Here is an 11,500-nt window from a genome sequence, read left to right on the forward strand (position 1 = left end):
TTTGGGTCCAACGCCCCCCATGCGCATAGAACCAAGTCCTGCACCTGGGTGGCCAGCTCAATGTAACTGGAATGACCGCTGCATCCACCATCTCTTTCTCAGACTTATCCCACTTAGGCATTGCCACTACGTAGCCACCTAGCCCCAGCTTATGGAACTGCTCCTTTTTTGTGGCATTGGCCTTGTTTACTCTCGACCGTTCCTTAGATAATTCCGATTACTTGAATTTCATGAAATCGGGCCAGTGATTTCTTTGCTTCTCCAGTGTTCCCGTGAATTCTGGAGACTTCTTTCCTCCTTTGACGTAGTTGGCCCATATAGTTTTCTTGTGGTTGTTCAATGCAATTGCCATCTTCCTAAGAGCAGCGGCCTTCACTTTCTGCACATATGCATCTGTGAAATGATCTGGTAGGGTGAAATGTTCCATGCGAGATTCCCAAAGCAGATCTTTGCTCTGTCGTTGACCCAAGTAAGATCTGGACGTTGCTTTGTTGGCTTTTTCCATTCTTGCGTGGAGATCGGGAGTTGGTCCTTTACAAGAACTCCGCACTGACGAATGAACTTGTTCGCATTCTTCTTAGGCAAGATTGGTTCACCATCAGTTTTAGTGGCATCGATGTTGTACTTTACGCCCAACTTCAACTTTTTGGCTGGGCCTCGCACTGTCCTGCTGCCTGTAGAAGATTTGTTCGATCCGAAGGGCTAAAAGAAGAAAGATCGATTGGTTAACATATCTTCAAATCATTTAAAACATGTGATGATCACCAGATGCCTGCTTATATAAATATACCTCGCCGGTCTCTGTTATTTCAAGATCAACATTTTCTTCTTCATCATAATCATAGTTCTAGACTTCGTCAATTCGGTCGTCACGATCGAATATCATATCACCCTCCCCGGTATTGTTCAGATATTGGGAGCCGTCATCTTCTTCATTCTGATCATCTGACCGGCGAGGGGAGCGTATGATCTCGAACATGGCCTCTTCTCCTTCTCTGCCGGTATTGTCCGCCATAGCTTTTATTTAACTAATCCAGAAGAAATATAAAACAATTTAGTATTCAAATTACAATGCATGCATGCAATCAATAAGGATTCATCGTCTCGAATATTATCGAATAATATATATAATCTTGAATACATCGTCTCGAATAATATATATAATCTCGGATACATCGTCTCGAATATTATATATCGAATACATCACTAGCTAGCTAGCTAATAAAGATCGAATACTACAGAATAATCTAATTCACTCGCGGTTCCTGAGGCGCGGGCAGTGGACACCCAAAGAGAAGGAACCATCACAGGATCATAGCTCGGGTGAGATCCCCGAAGAACCTGCCAGGTACTGGAGAACCTGACGTCCATAGTAGCCATGTAGCGACTGACATGCTCGTCCTCCTCCCTGACACGGCGACGTACCACCTCCGGCGGGGCCAGCTCCCTCCGCACCAAAAGTGGCCCACGCGAATGAGGGAATCCTGGATAAGGGGGTCCTCGGACAGCCGAACTATATCCTTTAACCGGACCGTTGGACTATGAAGATACAAGATTGAAGACTTCATCCCGTGTCCGGGTGGGACTCTCCTTTGCGCGGAAGGCAAGCTTGGCAATTTGGATATGTAGATCTCCTCCCTTGTAACCGACTCTGTGTAACCCTAGCCCCCTCCGGTGTCTATATAAACCGGAGGGTTTAGTCCGTAGGACAACAACAATCATAATCATAGGCTAGCTTCTAGGGTTTAGCCTCTACGATCTCGTGGTAGATCAACTCTTGTAATACTCATATCATCAAGATCAATCAAGTAGGAAGTAGGGTATTACCTCCATCGAGAGGGCCCGAACCTGGGTAAACATTGTGTCCCCCGCCTCCTGTTACCATCCGCCTTAGATGCACAGTTCGGGACCCCCTAGCCGAGATCCGCCGGTTTTGACACCGACATTGGTGCTTTCATTGAGAGTTCCACCGTGCCGTCGCAATAAAGGCTTGATGGCTCCTTCGATCATCGACAACGATGCGATCCAGGGTGAGACTTTCCTCCCCGGACAGATCTTCGTATTCGGCGGCTTTGTACTGCAGGCCAACTCGCTTGGCCACCTGGAGCAGATCGAAAGCTACTCCCCTGGCCATCAGGTCAGGTTTGGAAGCTTGAACTATACTGCCGACATCCGCGGAGACTTGATCTTCGACGGATTCGAGCCCATGTCAGGTGCGCCGCACAGTCACGATGAGCATGACTTAGCTCTGCCGTCGGACAATGTTCGGGAAATCACACCTGCGGCTACTCCGGCCCTCGATCCAGAGCAGATCGTGCCGTCCGAGGAAGGGTGGATAGACCCCGCCACGGAGGCCGCGCACTCGGCGGCGATAGAGCCGAATGCTGACTTCACCCCCTATGAGACCTGTGCTGCCGGACACTTGGATTCTTCCCCGGCCACGGGCTGCGAACCGCCTGCGTCCGTGCCTATCGAATCTGATTGGGCACCGATCATGGAGTTTTCCTCCGCGGATATCTTTCAGCACTCACCCCTGGGCAACATGCTAAATTCATTAAGGTCTCTCTCCTTGTCAGGAGACCCTTGGCCGAACTATGTCCGACTGGAGTGGGAAGCGGACGATGAAGAAATTCATTCCCACCCACCACCCACTTAATAGCCACTGTCGACGACTTAACCGACATGCTCGATTTCGGCTCCGAAGACATCGATGGTCTGGACGACGATGCAGGAGACGAACAGGAACCACCGCCCACAGGGCGCTGGATTGCCACCTCATCATATGATATATACATGGTGGACACCCCCAAAGAAAGCAATGGCGACAAGGCAACGGAGGATAATCCCCCCGAAAAGCAATCTAAGAACCGGCGTCAGCGGCGCCGCTCTAAGCCCCGCCATAGCAAAAGCAGCGATACCGGCACAAGAGACAACAATGCTGCGGATAGTGCCGAAGACAAAGACAATCCCCTCCAGCCAGATTCCGAGCCGGAGGATGGGCAAGCTAGCCCAAAGGAACAGGCAGCAGACGGAGAATTAGAGGATGACAATTACATGCCTCTTTCCAAAGACGAGGTGAGCCTCGGCGACGAAGAATTTATCGTGCCTGAGGATCCCGTCGAGCAGGAGCGCTTCAAGCGCCGGCTTATAGCCACAGCAAAAAGCCTGAAGAAAAAGCAACAACAGCTTCAAGCTGATCAAGATCTGCTAGCAGATAGATGGACTGAGGTCCTGGCGGCCGAGGAATACGAACTCGAACTCCCAACCAAAAGTTCAACCCATGGTCTTCTTGTCCGATCACCTTCGATCGTAGGGACCACCCCACTAGTATCCGTCATGGTGGTTCTGCCGCATTGGTTCTTGATCCCATCATTGACGGATTTCACCTCACTCGAGTCCTTATGGACGGTGGCAGCAGCCTGAACCTGCTCTATCAGGATACAGTGCGCAAAATGGGTATAGACCCCTCGAGGATCAAACCCACAAAAACCACCTTCAAGGGTGTCATACCAGGTGTAGAGGCCTGTTGCATGGGCTCAATCACACTGGAAGTGGTCTTCGGATCTCCGGACAATTTCCGAAGCGAGGAGTTAATCTTCGATATCGTCCCCTTCCGCAGTGGCTATCATGCACTACTCGGGCGAACCGCATTTGCTAGATTCAATGCGGTACCGCATTACGCATACCTCAAGCTCAAAATGCCAGGACCTCGCGGAGTTATATCAGTTAATGGAAACACAGAACGCTCGCTCCGCACGGAGGAGCACACTGCAGCCCTCACAGCGGAAGCGCAAAGCAGCCTTCTGAGGCCAAGCGCCAATTCGGCAAAAAGGCCCCCGGACACCTTCAAGCGAGTCCAGAGTACCCGCAACAGGATCTCCAGGCACGTTCAGAGCTCGGGTAGCAATTCGGCCTCCGTCATAGTCCCAGTCAAGCGGCGAAATTTGTGCCGCGCGTACATAACTACGCACTCAAGATACCATGGGCATAGGCGGAGGCACGGCTATAGCACGACCCACAATGCGGCTCAACCGCCCCAGGGCCTGTATACCTTTATCATTTTTTCTCTTTCAGGATCTTACCCTCTGGAAGCCCTCTCCGGCAGTTTGATTGTTGACTCATTACGGGAAGGAAATACCAAGGAAGCAAGAAGCTCTCACGTACAAGGGAATTCCTAGGTGGTCTCTGATAACGATCGATGTACCTGTTTTTACATACCCATACGCAGCTTGCCCTTGGATAGGACATGTCAAATAGTCCTATTTTTTTGCTTTTGCACTACTTGTATAACATACACTTTGACGTAGTATTTAAATAACAATGTATAGCGTTAGCCTATTATTGCATTTCTTTTTTTTCCTTGTCTGCTTATTTACGACAATTGGCACTTGTACATTCTGGTACGACCTGTGCACCAGGGGCTTCAGTGTACCCCATAACACGGCACGAAAAGTCCGAACACTTTCGACAGTGCGGCACTCCGAACTTATAGCATTATATGCATCAGCTCCGAATTATGTCTTGGGTCAATAGTTGGGTTTTCCCGGCTCCCATGTTTTGGTACCTTACGTTCCGCTATATCGGCTAAGGTAGCACTGGGAGAACTACTGCGATTGTGCCCCAGTTCTTCCGGACGAGCACCTCAGTAGAGAAAGCCGAAAACTGACTGTCATGATGCGGCGAGAGCTGGTCGCTGTTCGAGAGGTCTCAAATCCTTAAAGATTTTTTCCGCTTCGGGCGAGGAGCCGGCCTTGTCCGATTTAGGCGTATATAGCGCCCCAAATTCGGCCTTCCGAATACTAGGGGCTTCGCCAAAATTTAAAATTGTAGACTTCTATGGCTAAGTGAGAGTGATAAAGCTTTATAGTCCGATTGCCTGGTTCGTTGTGCTGAACACCTCCTTCGAAGGACCCAAAATTGGGATAAAGAGTGATCAGGTTTATCCCGAACACCTCAGTACTAGTTACATGGGGGCAGAAGCCGACGACTGGCCAACTCTTAGATTTTATAAACGGCCGCACAGAAGGTAATATTTTAAATTAACAAGCGTTGCATAGCGAATATGAACTCGTTTCATATTACAGGATCACATGAGTACATTCATTCAAATATTACATCCTTAGCACATTCCTCCGCCACAAGGCGAGCACCCTTCAGGACACTGTCATAATACTTTTCGTTGTGGCGATGCTCCTTGCCCTCCGACGGCCCTTCCTTCACCAGCTTTTCGGCGTCCATCTTCGCCCAGTGCACTTTCGCCCGGGCAAAGGCCCTGCGCGCACCCTCAATGCAGACGGACCGCTTGATGCCTTCAAGCCGTGGGCAGGCATTCACAAGCCGCCTTACCAGACCGAAGTAGCTACCAGGCAGAGGCTCGCCAGGCCACATCCGGACTATGAGACCCTTCATGGCCTGTTCGGCCGCTTTGTGAAGCTTGACCAGTTGCTTCAACTGGTCGCTCAAGGGCATCGGATGTTCGGTCCCAGTATACTGAGACCAGAACAAATTCTCCGTCGAGCTCCCTTCCTCGGCCCGGGTAAAACCCTACGGCATCCGACACGCTGCGGGGCAGATCTGCGAACGATCCTGGAGAGCTCCGAATTCGGGTAAGTAAAAGGAAAGTTTCCCTCACATGCTTGCTTTGCATAATGAATGCCTTACCCGCCGCTATCTTCTTGACCGCCTCGATTTCCTGGAGGGCCTTCTGGGCTTCGGCCTTGGCATTTTGCGCGTTCTCGAGGGCCTTTGCAAGCTCAAACCCTTGTGTCTTAGAGTCACGCTCCAAGGACTCGTACTTCTTGACATAGTCCTGGAGCTCTTGCTGCACCTCGCCGACTCGAGCCTCTTGCTTCTCGTGCTCGGCGCGCTCCTTGGCCGCTTTGTCTTCGGCCTCGGAGAACGCCTTCTTCGGGGCCGCCACTTCGGTCGTGGCCCCTAGCAAAATTCATGACGATCCTATGGTTTAACAACCATCTTCTTTTTTTTATCGATAGACAGACGGGGTATCATTTACCTTTGTTCTCCTCTAGCTGCCTCTTGGTAAGGCCGAGCTCTTCCTTGGACCGCTGAAGGTCCCGCTTCAATACGGAGACCTCCGCAGTACGTGCGGCAGCGGCGAACAGTGAAGCCTGCTTATTCACATAGACACATTCTGATTAGACTACTGCGATTATTATTTGATCCTCTATTTGGCCTTTCTTCGTGAACGCCAAACAGAGCATCAGGGGCTACTGTCTATGCTGTAACATTTTCTTACAATTTGATTACTTACCTCAAAGCCTGTTAGGAGGCTGGCACAGGCTTTAGTCAGTCCGCTCTTTGTGGACTGAACCTTCTTGACCACCGCACTCATAACAGTGCGGTGCTCTTCGTCAATGGAAGCGCCGCGAAGCGCTTCCAGCAAGTTGTCTGATGCCTCTGGATGGACAGAGGCCATCCGCACAAACGGCTTGCCCCCCTTAGCGAGGGGTTGCCTGACAGAATCCGGAACCACTGGAGGTTCCGGCGCAGTATTCGGCTGGGGGGCTGGACTTGCTGCCCCCGGCGTTAGGGCCCAGGGGAGTCTTGCCCCTCGTGTGCCCAGCGCCTGGAATGTCGCCTTGGGGCGCCTCCAGAATTGTCTCCCCTTGCTTCAGTGCCCTTCGGGACAACACCTCGGCGTCGTCCGTAGGGCGGGGGGAGGAGGCGGTCGGGAGTGAATCGCTATTCATATCCGATGGGCCTAAAGACATCCGAAGAAGATACGTCGATATGGGCTCGGGATGGACTGCATAATCATGTTCGGCATGATAAGAAGCAATAAAATAAAACATACCAAGAACTATTATGGTATCCGGATACTCACGACTTCGCGAGGGGCTTGTCCCTGGGTAACCACTCCTCGTCGCTGAAAGCGGCCGTCGTGGAGCAGTCCAGAAGGAGGGTCCTTACCTTCTTGGACCCTTTGGCATCCCCTGATGGGGCGGCCTTCCTTTTCCTGTCCCCCCGGCTGGGGGGGGAGAACCTTCCTCTTCCTCCTCCTCGTCTTCGTGGGAGGAGTGCGCCTCGGTGTTTCCGGACGATGAGTCCGATATAACCTTGCACCGGAGACCTTTCCTGGTCCCCGTGGCCTTCTTCTTGGCCTTCTTCTCCGGCACCTCGTAAGGCGCTGGAACCAGCATCTCCGTTAGGAGAGCATCTGCTGGATCTTCGGGCAAGGGGGCTAGACAATCGATCTGCTCCGCTGTCGCTACCCAGTCCTGTTAAATGGCGTGGAGGCTTAGATCCCACGCATGATTATACGAGGGAAAGAAACATCTTATGAGATATAAAAGGCTTACCGGATTGGCAGGGCGCTTTGCGCTGAGTCCGCGATCCTCGGTAAGGGGAGGAGGTACCTCGGCGCCCTTGAACAGCACCTTCCAGACGTCCTTATGCGTCGTGTCAAAAAGCTCCCGCAGCATCTGGTGCTCGGCCGGGTCAAACTCCCACATGTTGAATGCCCGTCTTTGACACGGGAGGATTCGGCGGAAGAGCATGATCTGGACCATGTTGACAAGCTTGATTTTCTTGCCTATCATGTTCTTGATACATTTCTGTCCGGTCAACTCCACCGACGAACCCCAGGACAGGCCCTTCTCTTTCCAGGAGGTGAGCCGCACGGGGATGCCGGATCGAAATTCGGGGGCCGCCACCCAGTTGGTGTCGCGCGGCTCGGTGATGTAGAACCACCCCGATTGCCACCCCTTCACAGTCTCCACATAGGAGCCTACGAGCCAGGTGATGTTCGGCATTTTGCCTACCATGGCGCCTCCGCACTCCGCCTGCTGACCAACTACCACCTTTGGCTTCACGTTGAAGGTCTTCAGCCATAGGCCGAAGTGGGGCTTGATGCGAAGGAAGGCCTCACACACGACGATAAACGCCGAGATGTTGAGGATGAAGTTCGGGGCCAGATCATGGAAATCCAGCCCATAGTAAAGCATGAGCCCGCGGACAAACGGGTGGAGGGGAAATCCCAGTCCGCAGACGAAGTGGGTAAGAAATACCACCCTCTCATGGGGTTCTGGAGTAGGGACGATCTGCCCTGCGTCAGGGAGCCGGTGTGCGATGTCTGCGGCCAGGTATCCGGCTTCCCGGAGCTTCGTAATGTCCTCCTCCGTAACGGAGGAGGCCATCCACTTGCCCCCCGCTCCGGACATGTTTGGAATGGCTTTGCGGAGAAAAGGCGAACTTGGGCGCTGGAGCTCGAGTGCGTAAGAATGGATGGGCAGGGGATGGAGAAGGCGTGGGTGAGAAGGAGGAGTCCTTGTCCCTTTATAAAGGCAGTAGAAACTGTGCGCCTCCCCACTTGCCTGGTAAACCCGCTTATTCCCCAAGCGCCGTAATTGATGGCACGGTTGGGGTACCCACACCCGTATTGATGAGAATCTCGTGATAAGGGGACACGATCTCTGCTTCGACAAGACGTGCCAAGAAAACCGCCTCGCAATATGTGCAGTAGCTGGTTGGGAAAAACGGTTCGAATAATGACCGGGTCGTGGCGTGATGTCACGCTATGAAACTTGTCAGCAGATTAGATTTGTGGAATATTATACTCTCTACGGTGGTATGTGGAATTTATTTTGCAGAGCCGGACACTATCCTTGTGTTCAAAATCTTCTATGGAGTATTCGGAGGAAGAACCCGCCTTGCAATGCCGAAGACAATCTGCGCGCCGGACTCATCGTCATTGAAGCCTGGTTCAGGGGCTACTGAGGGAATCCTGGATAAGGGGGACCTCGGACAGCCGGACTATATCCTTTAGCCGGACTGTTGGACTATGAAGATACAAGATTGAAGACTTCGTCCCGTGTCCGGGTGGGACTCTCCTTTGCGTGGAAGGCAAGGTTGGCAATTCGGATATGTAGATCTCCTCCCTTGTAACCGACTCTGTGTAACCCTAGCCCCCTCCGGTGTCTATATAAACCGGAGGGTTTAGTCCGTAGGACAACAACAATCATAATCATAGGCTAGCTTCTAGGGTTTAGCCTCTACGACCTCGTGATAGATCAACTCTTGTAATACTCATATCATCAAGATCAAGCAAGCAGGAAGTAGGGTATTACCTCCATCGAGAGGGCCCGAACCTGGGTAAACATTGTGTCCCCCGCCTCCTGTTACCATCCGCCTTAGACGCACAGTTCGGGAACCCCTACCCGAGATCCGCCGGTTTTGACACCGACAGCGAACGCCACCAAAGGAGCTCAGGGTCGATGACGGGACCCGGGGCCGGGTTCCTCACCAAGTGGCGCGCCCTTGAAGGTAGCACCTCCCAGTGCCAGCCCGGCGGAGCCCAGTCCCGGTCATGGGTCCTCTGAAGCAGGACGTCGTCGCGAACGGGTCGACGGCGAGGATGCGGGCCGGACATCGTTGACGTCGATAACAAAATCTTATGAAAAAAATTCCTGTATATGCAATGTCATTTTATTAGGAAATTTTGAGCAACTTTTCCTATGGAACTTCTCCTAGGCCTTCGTCTAACAAATATATATATATATATGGTCAACTTTTTCCTATGCAACTTTTTTATATGCAATTTTTTTTCTATACTAGGATATACAACATTATATAAAATTAAAAACATAAAAAGAAACACTAATTAAGCATCTAACACTAAAAACAGAAAAAGCAACTTCTATACATCCATTAAAAAACAGAAAAACAACATTATAGACAAAAATTCCATACTAATTAAACACTAATTATATCCATCTAACATGCATTCATACATATATACTAGTGAAAAAATAATAACCTAAAACATCTAAACTAATTAAACATACAAAAATACATATATACTAATTAACTTCAGAAAATGTGTGTGTGTGTGTGTGTTCATCATGCATGTGTGTGTGTGTGGGCTCGGGGAGGGGCGGCCATGGTGGCCGGGGGCGAGGGAGAGGGGGAAGAGGGGGAGAGCTCACAGCGGGGCGACGACGATGGCGAGGCGAGGCGACGGGGGCGCGACGGGAGTGGCGACGCGGGGACGGGCCGACGGCGGCGACGGAGACGAGGGCGGCGACGGGGACGGGGGCGGCGACGGCAACATCGCGCGACGGGGGCGGCGACGGGGACGGTGCGAGACGGGTGCGGCGACGGCATCGATCGATCGGGGCAGGCAGTGCGTCGTCCATGGAGAAACAGAGGAAGAAACAGAGGGAGAATGAAAATTTTTCAAGTGTTGTTTATATAGGAGGGACCTTTAGTCCAGGTTGAAGCCACCAACCGGGACTAAAGTTCTATTTTGGCCAGGCGAAGCGGCGGGAGGGCAGGCCTTTAGTACCGGGTGGTGGCTCCAACCGGTACTAAAGACCCCCCCCCCTTAGTACCAGTTGGAGCCACTACCCGGTACTAAAGGGGTGCGCTGGCGCAGGTGCGGTGCGGCAAGTTTAGTCCCACCTCGCTAGTTGAGGAGCGCCAAGACCTGTTTATAAGCCCCGGCGCGGGCACTGCATTGAGCTCCTCTCTAATGCAGGCCTCTGGGCCTACCTCTCCTACTCTGCCCTGTGGTGCCAACTAGGCTTGCGGGCCTGTATCCTGGCCCAACTACATGTTGGGTTTCTAGTTGTATGCAGGCCGCTTTGGCCCAGTAGGCGGGCTTTTTTTAGTTAGTTTTTTCTATTTTCTGCTTTATTTAATTTAATTTATTTATTTCTGAGTTGTTTTTTGCTGTATTTAGATTTTCTTTGTGAATATTTTTTGCTTTAGGTACAAAAAATTACAAACTTTCTGTTAGTGCCAGTAGTTTTCAAATTTGAATTGTTTAAATTTGAATTATTTGAAATTTATGTGAATCACTAGTTTGCGAACAACTTAACTTTAAAAATAGATTTTCAGTGATTCTTTTTTCTTATGTTTAATATTAGTGTGTTTTATCATTATATTCAACTAGCACAGTGGCCCGCTCGATGCGCGGGCTAGAATTTTATGAACTCAATAGTAAGAACATATAACACTTATTTTTTCTAAAGAAAATTTATCTCCAAATGTGATGACAGTTATTAATATAAGACTTCTGCCAACATAGTTTTGTCTTAGTTAATTTTGGGATTTTACGTTGTATAAGTATATGACTTGTCCATTTATCATTTACCTACTTATTATCCATGTTGTCCTAACTGTTTTTTTTATAATTTTTTGGGTTGTGCAAATTACATTTGTATAACTTTTTTGCATTTATGACATACAGGCGAGTAATGCCTTCTCCATGCTTTTAACTTTCCATAAAAGTTTGTAGAAATGCAATACAAAATTTATTTGTGCGATCACGCCCCATATATGGTTTAAGAAAGTAGATTATTTTCAATTTAGCGGGTGGAGCTTGAATTCTGGGAAAATGTATTGGTGTGGTTCCACTTGCGCAGGGTCTGGAGAAGGGTCCGACCACTTTGGGTCTTTAGTACGTAGTGTTTCTCTACATTTCTGCAAGAGACTATTTTCAGGACTTGAACCCATGACCTCATGGTCACAAGAAATCAAC

Source organism: Aegilops tauschii, chromosome 6 (assembly GCF_002575655.3).
Source record: "Aegilops tauschii subsp. strangulata cultivar AL8/78 chromosome 6, Aet v6.0, whole genome shotgun sequence".
NCBI lineage: Eukaryota > Viridiplantae > Streptophyta > Magnoliopsida > Poales > Poaceae > Aegilops > Aegilops tauschii.